The sequence below is a fragment of the Balaenoptera borealis genome (assembly GCF_965194805.1).
Source record: "Balaenoptera borealis genome assembly, chromosome: 6".
Lineage (NCBI taxonomy): Eukaryota > Metazoa > Chordata > Mammalia > Artiodactyla > Balaenopteridae > Balaenoptera > Balaenoptera borealis.
Window position 1 is genome coordinate 45,728,037 of NC_138863.1, and position 14,969 is coordinate 45,743,005.

At 40.2% G+C, this 14,969-nt stretch overlaps 1 pseudogene across 1 annotated transcript; it reads left to right on the plus strand.

Annotated features, from left to right (window-relative positions):
• Positions 1–10,865: 10,865 nt before the first annotated feature.
• On the plus strand, positions 10,866–14,211 carry LOC309631292 (protein enabled homolog pseudogene; annotated as a pseudogene). Its single transcript has one exon. The product of its transcript is annotated as a protein enabled homolog pseudogene (transcript).
• Positions 14,212–14,969: the final 758 nt, after the last annotated feature.

Below are 14,969 nucleotides of genomic sequence, written 5' to 3' on the forward strand. Positions count from 1 at the left end.
GCGAATTCTATCAAACATTTAGAGAAGAGCTAACACCTATCCTTCTCAAACTCTTGCAAAATATAGCAGAGGGAGGAACTCTCCCAAAGTCGTTCTATGAGGCCATCCTCACTGCGATACCAAAACCAGATAAAGATGTTACAAAGAAAGAAAACTACAGGCCACTATCACTAATGAAAATAGAGGCAAAAATCTTCAACAAAATACTAGCAAACAGAATCCAACAGCATATTAAAAGGATCATACACCATGATCAAGTGGGATTTATCTGAGAAATGCAAGGATTCTTCAATATATGCAAATCAATCAATGTGATAAACCATATTAAGAAATTAAGGAGAAAAACCATGTGGTCATCTCAATAGATGCAGAAAAAGCTTTTGACAAAATTCAACACCCATTTATGATAAAGGCCCTCCAGAAAGTAGGCATAGAGGGAACCTACCTCAACATAATAAAGGCCATATACGACAAACCCACAGCCAACATCGTTCTCAATGGTGAAAAATTGAAACCATTTCTTCTAAGCTCAGGAACAAGACTAGGTTGTCCACTCTCACCACCATTATTCAACATAGTTTTGGAAGTTTAAGCCACAGCAATCAGAGAAGAAAAAGAAATAAAAGGAATCCAAATCGGAAAAGAAGAAGTAAAGCTGTCACTATTTGCAGATGACATGATACTATACATAGAGAATCCTAAAGATGCTACCAGAAAACTACTAGAGTTAATCAATGAATCTAGTAAAGTAGCAGGAAACAAAATTAATGCACAGAAATCTTTTGCACTCCTCTACATTAATGATGAAATATCTGAAAGAGAATTTAAGGAAACACTCCCATTTACCATTGCAACAAAAAGAATAAAATACCTAGGAATAAACTTACCTAAGGAGACAAAAGACCTGTATGCAGAAAACTATAAGACACTGATGAAAGAAATTAAAGATGATACAAACAGATGGAGAGATATACCATGTTCTTGGATTGGAAGAATCAACATAGTGAAAATGTCTATACTACCCAAAGCAATCTACAGATTCAGTGCAATCTCTATCAAACTACCAATGGCCTTTTTCACAGACCTAGAACAAAAATTTTCACAATGTGTATGGAAATACAAAAGATCCCGAATAGCCAAAGCAATCTTGAGAAAGAAAAATGGAGCTGGATGAATCAGGCTTCCAGACTTCAGACTATACTACAAAGCTTCAGTAATCAAGACAGTATGGTACTGGCACAAAAACAGAAATATAGATCAATGGAACAGGATAGAAAGAGCAGAGATAAACCCATGCACATATGGTCACCTTATGTTTTATAAACGAGGCAAGAATATACAATGGAGAAAAGACAGCCTCTTCAATAAGTGGTGCTGGGAAAACTGGAAAGCTACATGTGAAAGAATGAAATTAGCACACTTCCTTACACCATACATAAAAATAAACTCAAAATGTGTTAAAAACCTTTATGTAAGGCCACACACTATAAAACTCTTAGCAGAAAACATAGGCAGAATACTCTATGACATAAATCACAGCATGATCCTTTTTGATCCACCTCCAAGAGAAATGAAAATAAAAACAAAAATAAACAAATGGGATCTAATTAAACTTAAAAGGTTTTGCACAGCAAAGGAAACCATAAACAAGATGAAAAGACAACCCTCAGAATGGGAGTATATATTTGCAAAAGAATCAACAGACATATGATTAATCTTCAAAATATACAAGCAGCTCATGCAGCTCAATATCAAAATAACAAACAACCCAATCCAAAACTGGGCAGAAGACCTAAATAGACGTTTCTCCAAAGAAGATATACAGATTGCCAACAAACACATGAAAGGATGCTCAACATCACTAATCATTAGAGAGATGCAAATCAAAACTGCAATGAGGTATCACCTCACACCAGTCAGAATGGCCATCATCAAAAAATCTACAAACAATAAATGCTGGAGAGGGTGTGGAGAAAAGGGAACCCTCTTGCACTGTTGATGGGAATGTAAATTGATACAGCCACTATGGAGAACAGCATGGAGCTTCCTTAAAAAACTAAAAATAGAACTACCATACGACCCAGCAATCCCACTACTGGGCATATACCCTGAGAAAACCATAATTCATAAAGAGTCATGTACCACAATGTTCATTGTAGGTCTATTTACAATAGCCAGGACATGAAAGCCACCTAAGTGTCCATTGACAGATGAGTGGATAAAGAAGATGTGGCACATATATACAATGGAATATTACTCAGCTATAATAAGAAATGAAATTGAGTTATTTGTAGTTAGGTGGATGGACCTAGAGACTCTCATACAGAATGAAGTAAGTCAGAAAGTGTTGGTGAAATAACAGACAAGTAGATCAATGGAACAGAATAGAAAGCCAAGAAACAGACCCCCATAAATATAGTCAACTAATCTTTGACAAAGGAGCAATGCCAATACAATATAGCAAACATAGTCTTTTCAAAAGATGGTGCTGGAACAACTGGACATCATTTTGCAAAAACAAGAAAAAAACAAAAAAAACCCAAATAATGAATCTAGACACAGATGTTACATCCGTTACAAAAAATTAACTCAAGATATATCACAGATCTACATATAAGTCACAAAACTGTAAAACTTCTAGAAGATAACATAGGAGAAAACCTAGATGACCTTGCAGATGGTGAGGACTATGTAGATACAGTACCAAAGGCAGGAGTAATTAAAGAAATAACTGATAACTTGGACTTCATTAAAATTAAAAACTTCCACTCTGTGAAGGACAATATCAAGAAAATAAGAACACAAGCCACAAACTGGGAGAAAATATTTGCAAAAGACACTTATGATAAAAAGTTGTTGTCCAAAATATATGAAGAACTCTTAAAACTCAACAATAAGAAAACAAGCAACCCAATTTAAAAATGGGCCAAAGGCGTTATTGGACACTTCACCAAAGAAGATATATAGAGGGCAAATAAACATATGAAAAGGTTCTCCATATCATACATCAGGGAAATGCAAATTAAAACAACAATGAGATAACACTACACTCCTATTTAGAATGGCCAAACTTTGGAACACTGACAACACTAAGTGCTGGCAAGGATGTAGAGCCCAAGGAACTCACATTCATTGCTGGTGGGAATGCAAAATGATACAGCCACTTTGGAAGACAATCTGGAGATTTATATAGAACTAAACATACTTTCACATGATCCAGTACTCGTGCTGCTTGGTATGTACCCAAAGAATTTGGGTATGTCTTCACAAAAACTTGTACATGGATGTTTTATCAGCTTTACTGATAATTGCCAAAACTTGGAAGCAATGAAGATGTCCTTTAGCAGGTGGATGGATAAATAAACTATGGTATATCCAGACAGTGGAATATTATTCAAAGCTAAAAAGAACGAGGTATCAAGCCATGAAAAGACATAGAGGAACCTTAAATGCACATTACTAAGTAAAAGAAGCCAATTTGAAAAGGCTACATACTGTAAGATTCCAAGTATATGACATTCTGGAGAAAGCAAAGCTATGGAGACAGTAAAAGTTCAGTGGTTGCCAGTGGTGGGGGTGGGGGAAGGGATGAATAGGTGGAGCGCAAAGGATTTTTAGGGCAGGGAAAATACTCTGTATGCTGCTGTAATGATGGAAACGTGTCGTTATACATCTGTCCAAACCCATAAAATGTACAATAAGAGTGAACCCTAAGGTAAACTATGGATTTTGGGTGATTATAATGTATCAGTGTAAGTTTGTCAACTGAGACAAATGTACCAGTCTAGTGGGGAATGTTGATAATGGGGCAGAGGTTATATGGGAAATCTCTGTATCTTCCTCTCAACTTTACTGTGAACCTAAAACTGCTCTAAAAAATAGTCTTTTGAAAAAAGAAGATATCTTTTGTGTAGTAAAGACTAAATTTAGAGCAATTTTGTCTATCAGATAGTTAATACGTTAGCCTCAATCCAAGGCTTCTACAAATACCTGTATGAATCAACATGAGGGGCAGAAGTAGGGCAGAAGGTGACATGTAGTCATATGACAAAAAAAGAAAGGACCCAGTTTGAACAAAACAATCATTAATATCTTTGCTATTTTTGATCATTTTACTAATGCTGTAGTGAAAGAGAATTGGTAGTTCAAGATAGTAGCAAACTCTCACTCTTGTTTTACATAAATATGAACCATTAATTCACACAAGTGATTGAAGAAATAGTCACCAACAATTGCTCCCACACCTAAATTTATATGCCACATCTTCCTTCAAGATGTAAAGCCTGATCCTTAAACCTTGGTAACCACATAAAAGAGCTAACCTGCTACATAACAAATTTCATTTTTTAAATTTGGCCACAGACTCTAGAGCTAATCTTAATTCACTTAGGCTATTGCTTTGTGATGAGATTAGAACAATGGTTTGAGAGAACAGGTAGTAGAGGAAGGTCTGAGACTGGTGCTGGCTCAATAGATGGTTTTTATATGTTGAGATGCTATAGTAGCTGGAAGGACCAGCTTTATATAAAGGAGCAAGATGGGGTCTATAGAGAGAAGACACTAGAAACAGGACCCCTCAAAGACCTTTGAACAAGAGGCCAAAATTACATTCATTTTGTTCCTGAGCAAATAATCACTTCCACAAAGTCTTAAGGAGCCATTCACATTATTTTTATAAGATAATATCTTTTGTATGAAAGAGTCATGTAATGAAAAGAACACTGGGATTTGGTAAGGAAATCATGGGTTCAGTTTGGGGTCAGCCACATCCAAGCTGTGTGCTTTGGGCAAGTCAAAAAACTTCTACATATCTGTTTCCTCCTGTATCAAATGAAGCATTTAATCTAGGTGATCTTTAGCATCCTTTGAGCTGAAAAGTTTTGATTCCATGATTAGTGCTTAATAGAAATACAGCATTAGCTAGACATTAGATTTATGCTGCTGTGGTAGTTGTCTTCATGGAATTATTATGTATTTAGTTCAAGGAAAATTATTGCAGCCTTAGTTCTGTTAGCCTCAGGCCAAAAACGAATAGGGTAATTAGCAGGCACTTCTAGAGTGCATACAGTTTTGGAAAAGGCACTTTAAAGGTTTAATAAAGATGTGAAAATTACATTTAACTTTCACATCTTAAAAACACATAAAACTGTTAAAAGACTGTATTTAATCATGGTCTTACTTGCAGCATTAAGATTTGTTCTACATGACAAGGATATTTACAGGCCTTAGAGAAGTCAGTCTATTAGGAAATCCTCAACTGGCCATATGTGTGCTATGAAGCATTTTCACTTGGCACTTCTTTGCAATTAGAATTCCAAAGGTTATGCTGACTGGTTGTGCACACCATATGTTTGGCATTAGTCCTTACAGTTCTGCTATGTGTTGGTTTTTTTTTTTTTTTTATAAATTTATTTGTTTATTTAGTTTTGGCTGTGTTGGGTCTTCGGTGCTGTGCGCGGGCTTTTCTCTAGTTGCGGTGAGTGGGGGCTATTCTTCGTTGTGGTGCGCAGGCTTCTCACTGCAGTGGCTTCTCTTGTTGTGGAGCATGGGCTCTAGGCATGCAGGCTTCAGTAGTTGTGATGCACGGGCTTAGTTGCTCCGCGGCATGTGGGATCTTCCCGGACCAGGGCCCGAACTTGTGTCCCCTGCATTGGCAGGCGGATTCTTAGCCACTGCACCACCAGGGAAGCCCCACGTGTTGGTTTTGATAGCATAAGCACTATGGTGAAAGGAAAGAAAAGATTACCAAACATTTCTTTTTTTTTAAATAAATTTATTTATTTATTTACTTATTTTTGCCTGCGTTGGGTCTTCGTTGCTGCGCGCGGGCTTTCTCTAGTTGCAGCAAGCGGGGGTCACTCCTTGCTGCAATGCGCAGGCCTCTCACTGTGGTGGCCTCTTTAGTTGCGGAGCATGGGCTCTAGGAGCGCGGGCTTCAGCAGTTGCGGCTTGCACGCTCCAGAGTGCAGGATCAGTAGCTGCGGCGCACGGGCTTAGTTGCTCCGCGGCATGTGGGATCTTCCCAGACCAGGGCTCAAACCCCTGTCCCCTGCATTGGCAGGCAGATTCTTAATCACTGCACCACCAGGGAAGCCCAAACCAAACATTTCAAATCAACATCAAAGCCCCATCTTATAAAATCAAGAGAAGTACATAAAGACTTTGACAATTACAATTATTTGTTGGTTAATAATTGTTGAATGTACATATTGTGCTCAAAGTGTACCTTCCAAAACATATATTCAAAAACAAATAACAATGACACTTGGCATAAACAAACTGACCTTGAGTTGTTTACTTTGTTTAGAAACAAAATTAAAGGTCAAATTTTTAAGTTTACCTAGAATTGAAAGATTGCATGACAATCATTGGGGCCTTCAAGCCTCTTGTATCATGTTTTTACAGAAGAGGACGTATAAGAATTCTGCTTTGTGGGTACACAACAAGCAGTAGCTTCTTAACTGAGAAATCAAGAGAGAATTTGGTCTTAGCCTGTTTCCACTAACGCAAAGGAATATTGTCATCAAAATGGCTCTTTAAAGTCTAATAAAATGGCTCAAAGGATTTGCTGTTTTTGCCGTCCTTGTCCTTGACTTTTTTTAATGTCATTTCTTAATGTTTGGCAAGCAAGTAGACTCAGCTGATGACTGCCTTGGTATAACTGAGTAATCAGAAAAAACAATAAATTATTAATATGTGCAACAGTACCTAAAAAAGCATGGTTGTTGGTAATCTCTTTAACTGAAATGGTGAAAAGTAAAGTTAAAGAAATGTCACATCCTTTTCAGCCATTTATTGACAGCTTCTAAGAGCAATGGGAGCAGTAATTCTAGATCTCTGCTTTTGCATCCTGCAGATCCAAATCAGTGAATCAAACAGACTATGTAGTGGTTGAAGGGACGGAGTGCTGAGAATATACCCACCTCTTAGGGCTAAACTCTAAAGCTATTTGACTTAAAGTTGGAAGCTGGTCCATCAAAGGATGTTAGAAGTACAAAACACAGGTCCTCTCTACACAGCTTCGGATTCAGCAATTAGCTTGAAAAGACTGGGAGAATTAATATATTATGAAAACTTTGTCAACTGAAGCAAGACTCAGACAGCAGACTTTCCTGCCTCCTTTGCTTCTAGCCCTGGTCAACTAGTGGGCATAAATGTTCCTGATTTTATTCCAGGTTTCATCAGGGTCACATGTTTTAGGTTCACCAGAAACTGTGTGCCAGAGAGATGTTGCTTTATTCATTTTTCATTCGTGTGAAAATATTTTTGAGCTACTACTGAGTGTCAAGTACTCTGGTAGACAAAGGAAATTCATCAGTGTTCAAGACAAGCATGATATCTGCCCTCATGGAGCTTAAAGTCCAGAAGCGAAGCCATTAAACTCTCACAAACAATTATACAAATGGGTATTTACTAAGAACAGTATAATTTGACATGAACCTAAAGTACTGGGACCTATGTGTGTGTATTACTGAAAGACCTGAACTATTCCTAGAATTTATGGGACATTTCTATAAAAAAAGGACATTTATTTCACTTCAGGCCTGAAAGATGGATGAAGCCAGAAAAGTAAGGGACCAGAGTGGAAAGTAGAAGTGTTTGGCTCAAACAGTGACTTTGGAAGTAGGGGAGGTTACTTTCTCAGATTATTGCATCTAAATAAAAAATTTGGGAGGAAAAATTATTTAGACAAAAATGCATTTTGGAAATCATTACCACTTGTAGTGGCACAGACATACACAAAGGAAATGTACGTGAAATAACCAGAAAATGTTGAAATTGGAACAAGAAAATAAATATAAAATATTTTAATTATAAAATTAAAATATGGATAATATTACAAAGTATCCAGTAGTCAAATAAGACTGTGCACTGATTGATATGAGCAACCTGATGGATTTTTGTGTTTTCCCATCAGTAAATGGTGTGAACTAGTGGAAAGTGATGTTAACATAGAAATGTTGCTAAGACCAATGTGGGGAATTGAAAGCATTTCTCAGAGATCCCTGGCTGCAGTATTATTAAACTATTTCTCTGTTGGCTGAGTAGATTATCACACCCTCCTGAGGGGGAGAGGGAAAATCACGCCCAATATGTTACTAGTGATGCTCTAGGCAATTGTTCCCAACCCCTCCTTTCTCCTTATTGACAATATTCCATATGCCATTTTCAGCACTTTTCTCTGAAACACAATTAGGAATCAGCTGATGTAGGCACTGAAAATATAATTTAGAAGTGTATGAAATCTAGCATAATAATAAATCCTTAACTTGTAATTAATGGAGAAAAGTGGCCAGTGTTTTCCATTTCACAGTTTAAATCCCCTTGACAAGATTAGGAAATTCTTAAGTAGAATGACTGGACCAAACTATTTTTCTTGTCACACAAAGCCACATGGGAGTCAGGGTGCTTCTGCTATCATTCAGGCTGTCTTTCTGAGCTGTGGTTTGGGGCTGCACCAGTCTGCTGGGAACTATGGACTGCTACTTCTCTGATAATGCTGCTGGCAAATGGTCAGAGAGGTCTGAGGGTATGTCGAGAAAGTTCTGGGGACTCCGAAAGGTCATTGTGACCTAGGTCACATGAGTCAGCCCATTTCAAAACTCTAGGAGCCTTTCCATAAATTTGTTTAATCCTGTGTATCCAAGTCCAATAAATGGAACAAATGGTTTGAGATACTCAAAAGCAGCCACCAGACAAAGGACCAGGCTGAGTCTGCTTTTCGGAAACTTCAGAGCTTTGGCATTTAGAGGCAAGCAAAGAAGGGTGGGGAGCGCTACTACAGTTTGGAAAAAGGAGAGCCTGGAGACTGGTGCTGACTACCAAGGAGAGCAAAACTGTAATGTCATGGGGAAAATGATCTGCAAGTTACTTAGAAGTAACTGAACTAAAGCCAATATCTTTTAGCAAATGGCCTTGGGTGCCCCCTGGTAACACATTTACAAGGGATAGCCCCTCTGCTCTAGGCTGATACACTTAAATCCACAGAGATTGCCAGTGATTCAGATTTCATAAAAGATACCTCCCCCTGCTTTTTTTTTTTTCCTCTTTAATTCTACAACTATTTAAAACAGGAAATTGCGTAGTCTTTGCAAACCACTTTCACCCAAATAAGCTTTCAAAAGTTTTAAATAAATCATCCCTACAGGTTACAACATTGGATAGATTCTTGAAGTTTCCAGGTCCATTAAAAAATAAATTCAATGTGAGTGACATGACTGAATCAGGCACAGGGACACCATGTTAGAAATCTAGACCCAAGAAATCTATAAAAGTAGTAGTAGTAAAAATAACACCTTCCATTTATGTAATAGGTTTTCACAGAGCTTTCACATTTACCTCAGTCGTTCACAACAACTAGTGAGGTAAGTGGAATAAGAGTTATTACCCACATTTTACGAATGAGGAAACTGAGACTCAGACTGAGGTGCCCAAAAAATGTTGAAGGCTAATGCCAGGACTAGAAGACAAGCTGCCAAATTCCAAGTTTATTCATTTTCCCATTACTCAATAGTGCCTCTTTCTCCATCTTACAGGAGTCATACAGGCTTAGTTTTAATTTGAAAGGAAAAGGGGAAGATAAATATTTGAGAAATGGAAAAAGAAAAAAGAAAAGCAAAAGCTAGTGTGAACCATTATATAATGAGTTAGTGCTTGGCTCACCAATATGTGAAGTATCTAATGCTTGGGACTGATTGAATGGTAGGAACCTGGCAAAGACTGATACAATTAACACTTTACGATACACAGTGTACAGCCCAAGAGACTGCAATAATTCATTTTTTGTTAACAATAGCCATATATATTCTGATACCCAAAAGCTATATTAGAGTGAGAAGGCTTTCCATAGCCCCCAACCATAAAATATAGCTCCCACTTCTCATTTTAGTTTCAAAACACAAGATATAAAACTGGTGCTTTTCATATTATTTTTTATTAACTAATTTTTTTCTAGAGGAATAAAATATCTTGATGAATTAATACATTCAATGCACATAACTTATTTTCTTTAAATATTTTAAAAATGGGCTTGACAGCTATTAGTTAACTAAAATAGGACAAAATATCAATAATAAAAAAGAAATCCTGGGGAGTCTTTCAAGATCATGGAGTGGAAGGACCTTGAGCTTACCTCCTCTCATGAACACACCAAAATCACAACTAACATCTGAATAACCATCGATAAAAAAGACTGGAACCTACAGAAAAAAGATCTTCTACATCTAAAGGCATAAAGAAGAAAGCACAAAGAGATGGTAGGACGGGTGCACTCGAAATATAATCAAATCCTTACCCCCCCACCCCTTGGGTGACCTTGCAGAGACTCTCCCATAAGAGTTAGATTTCTGAGGCCCACATCAGGCTTCCCAGCCTGGGGGTCTGGCATCCGGAAGAGGTGCCCCCCCCAGAGCATTTGGATTTGAAGGCCAGTGGGGCTTAATTGCAGGAGCTCCACAGGAAAGGGGGAAACAGAGACTTAACTCTTAAAGGGATTGCACAAAATCTCACGTACACTGGGACCAAGGGCAAAAGCAATAACTTCATAGGAGTCTGGGCCAGACCTACCTGCTGGTCTTGGAGGGTCTCCTGGTGAGGCGGGGGTGGCTGTGGCTCATGCTGGGGCCATAAAAGCTGGTGGCAGATATACTGGGAATTATTCATCTGCATGAACTCTCCTTGAGGCAGACATCCTGCTTGGGTCATTAGCACAAAAACCTGCCCCCACCCAACAGCCTGTAGGCTTCAGTGTCGGGTGCCTCAGGCCAAACAACAGGTGGGAACACAGCCCCACTCATTAGCAGACAGGTTGCCTAAAGACTTCATGATCACACAGCCCTGCCTACCAGAGGGCCAGGACCCAGCTCCACCCACCAGTGGGCAGGCATCAGCCCTTCCTGCCAGGAAGCCTACACAAGCTTCTAGACCAGCCTCACCCACCAGGCGGCAGAAATCAGAAGGATTAAAACTACGATCCAGCAGCCTGTAGTCTGCAAATGCAGGCCAGTCACTACCTTGGGACCGCTGGCCCCTGGCCCTTGAGTGAGTGCACTGCTAGGACCCATAGGATGTCTCCTACAGAAGGCTACTCCTCCAAAGTTGAGAAACGTAATTAACCCAAAATGAGGTGGCAGAGGAATGTGTTTCAGATGAAGGAACAAGATAAAACTCCAGGAGAACCAAGTGATGTGGAGATAGGCAATCTACCTGAGAAAGAGTTCAGAGTAACGATTGTAAAGGTGATCCAAGGACTCGGGAGAAAAATGGATAAGTTAGAAGGATTTTTTAACAGAGTTAGAAAATATAAAGAACAACCAAACAGAGTTGAACAATACAATAACTGAAGTGAAAAACACACTGGAAGGAATCAATAGTAGAGTAAATGAAGCAGAATGGATCAGTGAGCTGGAAGACAGAGTAGGAGAAATCACTACTGTGGAGCAGAAAAAAGAAAAAAGAATGAAAAGAAATGAGGACATTGTAAGAGACCTCTGGAACAACATTAAGCACAATAACATTCACATTATAGGGGTCCCAGAAGGAGAAGAGAGAGAGAGAAATGGCCTGAGAACATATTTGAAGAGATAATAACTGAAAACTTCCCTAACCTGGGAAAGGAAACAATCATCCAAGTCCAGGAAGCATGGAGAGTTCCATACAGGATAAACCCACAGAGGAATACACCATGACACATTGTAATCAAAATGACAAAAATTAAAGATAAAGAGAAAATATTAAAAGCAGCAAGAGAAAAGCAACAAATAACATACAAGGGAACTCCCATAAGGTTATCAGCTGATTTTTCAGCAGAAACTCTGCAGACCAGAAAGGAGTGGCATGATACATTTAAAATAATAAGTGAACAGAGTATCTGTCAGGCAAGAACTGCTTTGATGGTCTATGATGATGCCAATAAAAAGTGGATGCCAGCTGGTGGTTCAACCAGGTTCAGCAGAGTTCATATATATCATCATACAGGCAACAACACATTCAGAGTGGTGGGCAGGAAGATTCAGGACCATCAGGTAGTGATAAATTGTGCCATTCCTAAAGGGTTGAAGTACAATCAAGCTACACAGACCTTCCACCAATGGTGGGATGCTAGACAGGTGTATGGTCTCAACTTTGGCAGCAAAGAAGATGCCAATGTCTTCGCAAGTGCCATGATGCATGCCTTAGAAGTGTTGAATTCACAGGAAACAGGGCCAACATTGCCTAGACAAAATTCACAATTACCTGCCCAAGTTCAGAATGGCCCATCACAAGAAGAATCGGAAATTCAAAGAAGGCAACAACAAGAACAGCAACAACAAAAGGAGCTGGAGAGGGAAAGGCTGGAGAGAGAAAGAATGGAAAGGGAGAGATTGGAGAGGGAGAGGTTAGAAAGGGAAAGGCTGAAGAGGGAGAGACTAGAACAGGAGCAGCTGGAGAGAGAGAGAGACAAGAAAGGGAACGTCAGAATCGCCTGGAGCGGAAGAGACAAGAGCGGGAGAGGCTGGACCAGGAAAGGCAAGAAAGACAGCGGCAAGAGCAGCTAGAAAGGGAGCCACCGGAATGCGAGCGAGAGCGAAGAATGTCAAATGCCGTTCCATCCTCCGACAGCTCCCTGTATAATGCTCCACTTCCTGAGTGTACCAGTTGCCAGCCTGCTTCAGCACCTCCTCCATCATATGCTAAAGTCATCTCAGCTCCAGTGTCAGAGGCCACTCCTGATTATGCTGTAGTGACCGCTTTGCCACCTACTTCCACACCCACTACACCACCACTTCGACGCTCCGAGACACGTTTTGCAACATCTCTAGGTTCAGCCTTCCACCCTGTTCTTCCCCATTATGCTACAGTTCCTCGTCCTCTGAACAAAAACTCTTGACCTTCTTCTCCTGTGAACACACCCTCTCTTCAACCTCCAGCTATGAAGCTCTGTGCCTGGTCTACTTCCAATTTCTCTCCCCTCCCTCTGTCTCCTCTCTCCCCCAGGCAGAGCTACTGGTCCAAGGCCTGTCCTCCCCGGTTGTGTTTCTTCTTCTGTGCCCCAGATGCCTCCATCACCAGCGGCACCCAGCGGGCTGCTCGACTCTCACATGTCCAGTGTCTCTACCAGCCCGCCGCCACCTTCCCTCGCACCACTCTCACACTGTGGATGAGAGCTTCTCCTCCAAGCACCCCTATTGCCTCAACTCCCTCATCCAAGCCTAGTGTTCTCCCTTCTCCCTCTGCAGCTGCCCCTGCCTCTGTGGAGGTTCCTCTAAACTCTGTGCTGGGAGCCTCTTCTTCTGAGCCAGGCTTGCAGGCAGTCTCTCAGCTGGCCGAGACTCCAGCCCAACAGGGCACTGTCTTGGGACCACCTGCACCTCCACTCCCGCCTCCACCTCCGCCAGGTCCTGCCCAGGCATCAGCAGCACTCCCTCCTCTCCCAGGACCTCCTCCACTCCCTCCACTTCCGTCCTCAGGGCCCCCGCCTCCGCCTCCTCCATCACCTCTTCCTAATCAAGTACCCCCTTCTCCCTCATCACCTCCTCCCCTCCCTGCATCTGGATTTTTTTCGGGATCCATGTCTGAAGACAATCGCCCTTTAACTGGACTTGCAGCTGCAATTGCTGGAGCAAAACTTAGGAAAGTGTCAAGGATGGAGGATGCCTCCTTCCCAAGCGGAGGGAACACCACTGGTGTGAATTCGGCCTCATCTAAAACAGATATGGGTCGTGGAAATGGACCCCTTCCTTTAGAGGGGTAGTGGTTTAATGGAAGGAGTGAGTGCCCTGCTGGCCAGGAGGAGAAGAATTGCTGAAAAGGGATCAACAATAGAAACAGAACAAAAAGAGGACAAAATGAAAATTCAGAGCCGGTAACTTCTAAGGCCTCTTCAACAAGTACACCTGAACCGACAAGAAAACCTTGGGAAAGAACAAATACAATGAATGGCAGCAAGTCTGTTGTTCCAGATGGGATTCTCCAAGGAAAAATCAGATTGTTTTGACAACAGGTTCTATGATTCATTACACAGACCAAAATCTGCACCCTCGTCACAGCCCAGTGCCAACGGAGTCCAGGCGGAGGGACTGTACTATGACAGGCTGAAGCAGGACATTTTAGATGAAATGAGAAAAGAATTAACTAAGCTAAAAGCAGAGCTCATTGATGCAATCAGGCAGGAACTGAGCAAGTCAAATACTGCATAGAGAATCAAACTAAGGAGAGATAGGACTTTAATCTGGAGAAGGAAAAAAAAAAAAAACCTACAAAGAACAGCTGTGTTAACAACAACAAAACCCCTATGTTTTGTGAGCTGTAAGAAGAAAATGGAGACAAACAGTTGGAAGGAGGGGAAAGCCAACATACTTTGAAAGCCTTCAGACATTACTACTCTGGCAATAAGCTATTTCCCTCCCAGCTTGCTGCTTTTTTCTGACCTTTACAATAGGATGGAAGAGAGCCGTATAGGAGTTCCTGTATCAGTTATGCAGAAAATACTAAATCCGTCGGGCAAGATCACCGTGCATTGAAATATTTTCAGGTCAAGAGAAAATCGCACATTTTCCTCAATCCATTGTTAAAATAAAAAGGAGAAAGGCTTGAGAAGTTTTTTTCAGAGAATGGTGATGAGGAATTTAGCAAGTTATGCTATTGTATTGTAAATGTTTCTCTCAGGTTTGTCTTCCTATCATATTTGATATTCCATGAATAACTGAGTTCAGCCCTATGTAGGTTAAGATCATAAAATGTGGAACAAATGGAATTGTATGTGCTTTCAAGGGTGATATTTATAAGAAAGTGTCCTAAAAATGATTTGTGAGGAATTTTAGAATGATAGGAAGTCTCTCGAGTTTAGTCTTCATGCAATTTTGTAGACTCAAACATAAAATTTGTCCAGAATTAAAAAAAAAAAAAAAAGAAAAAAAGAAATTGTGGATCACTTTGTCCCCAAAATAATGAAAAATATTTTGGGGAGAATTAACTATTTGAATTAGAAT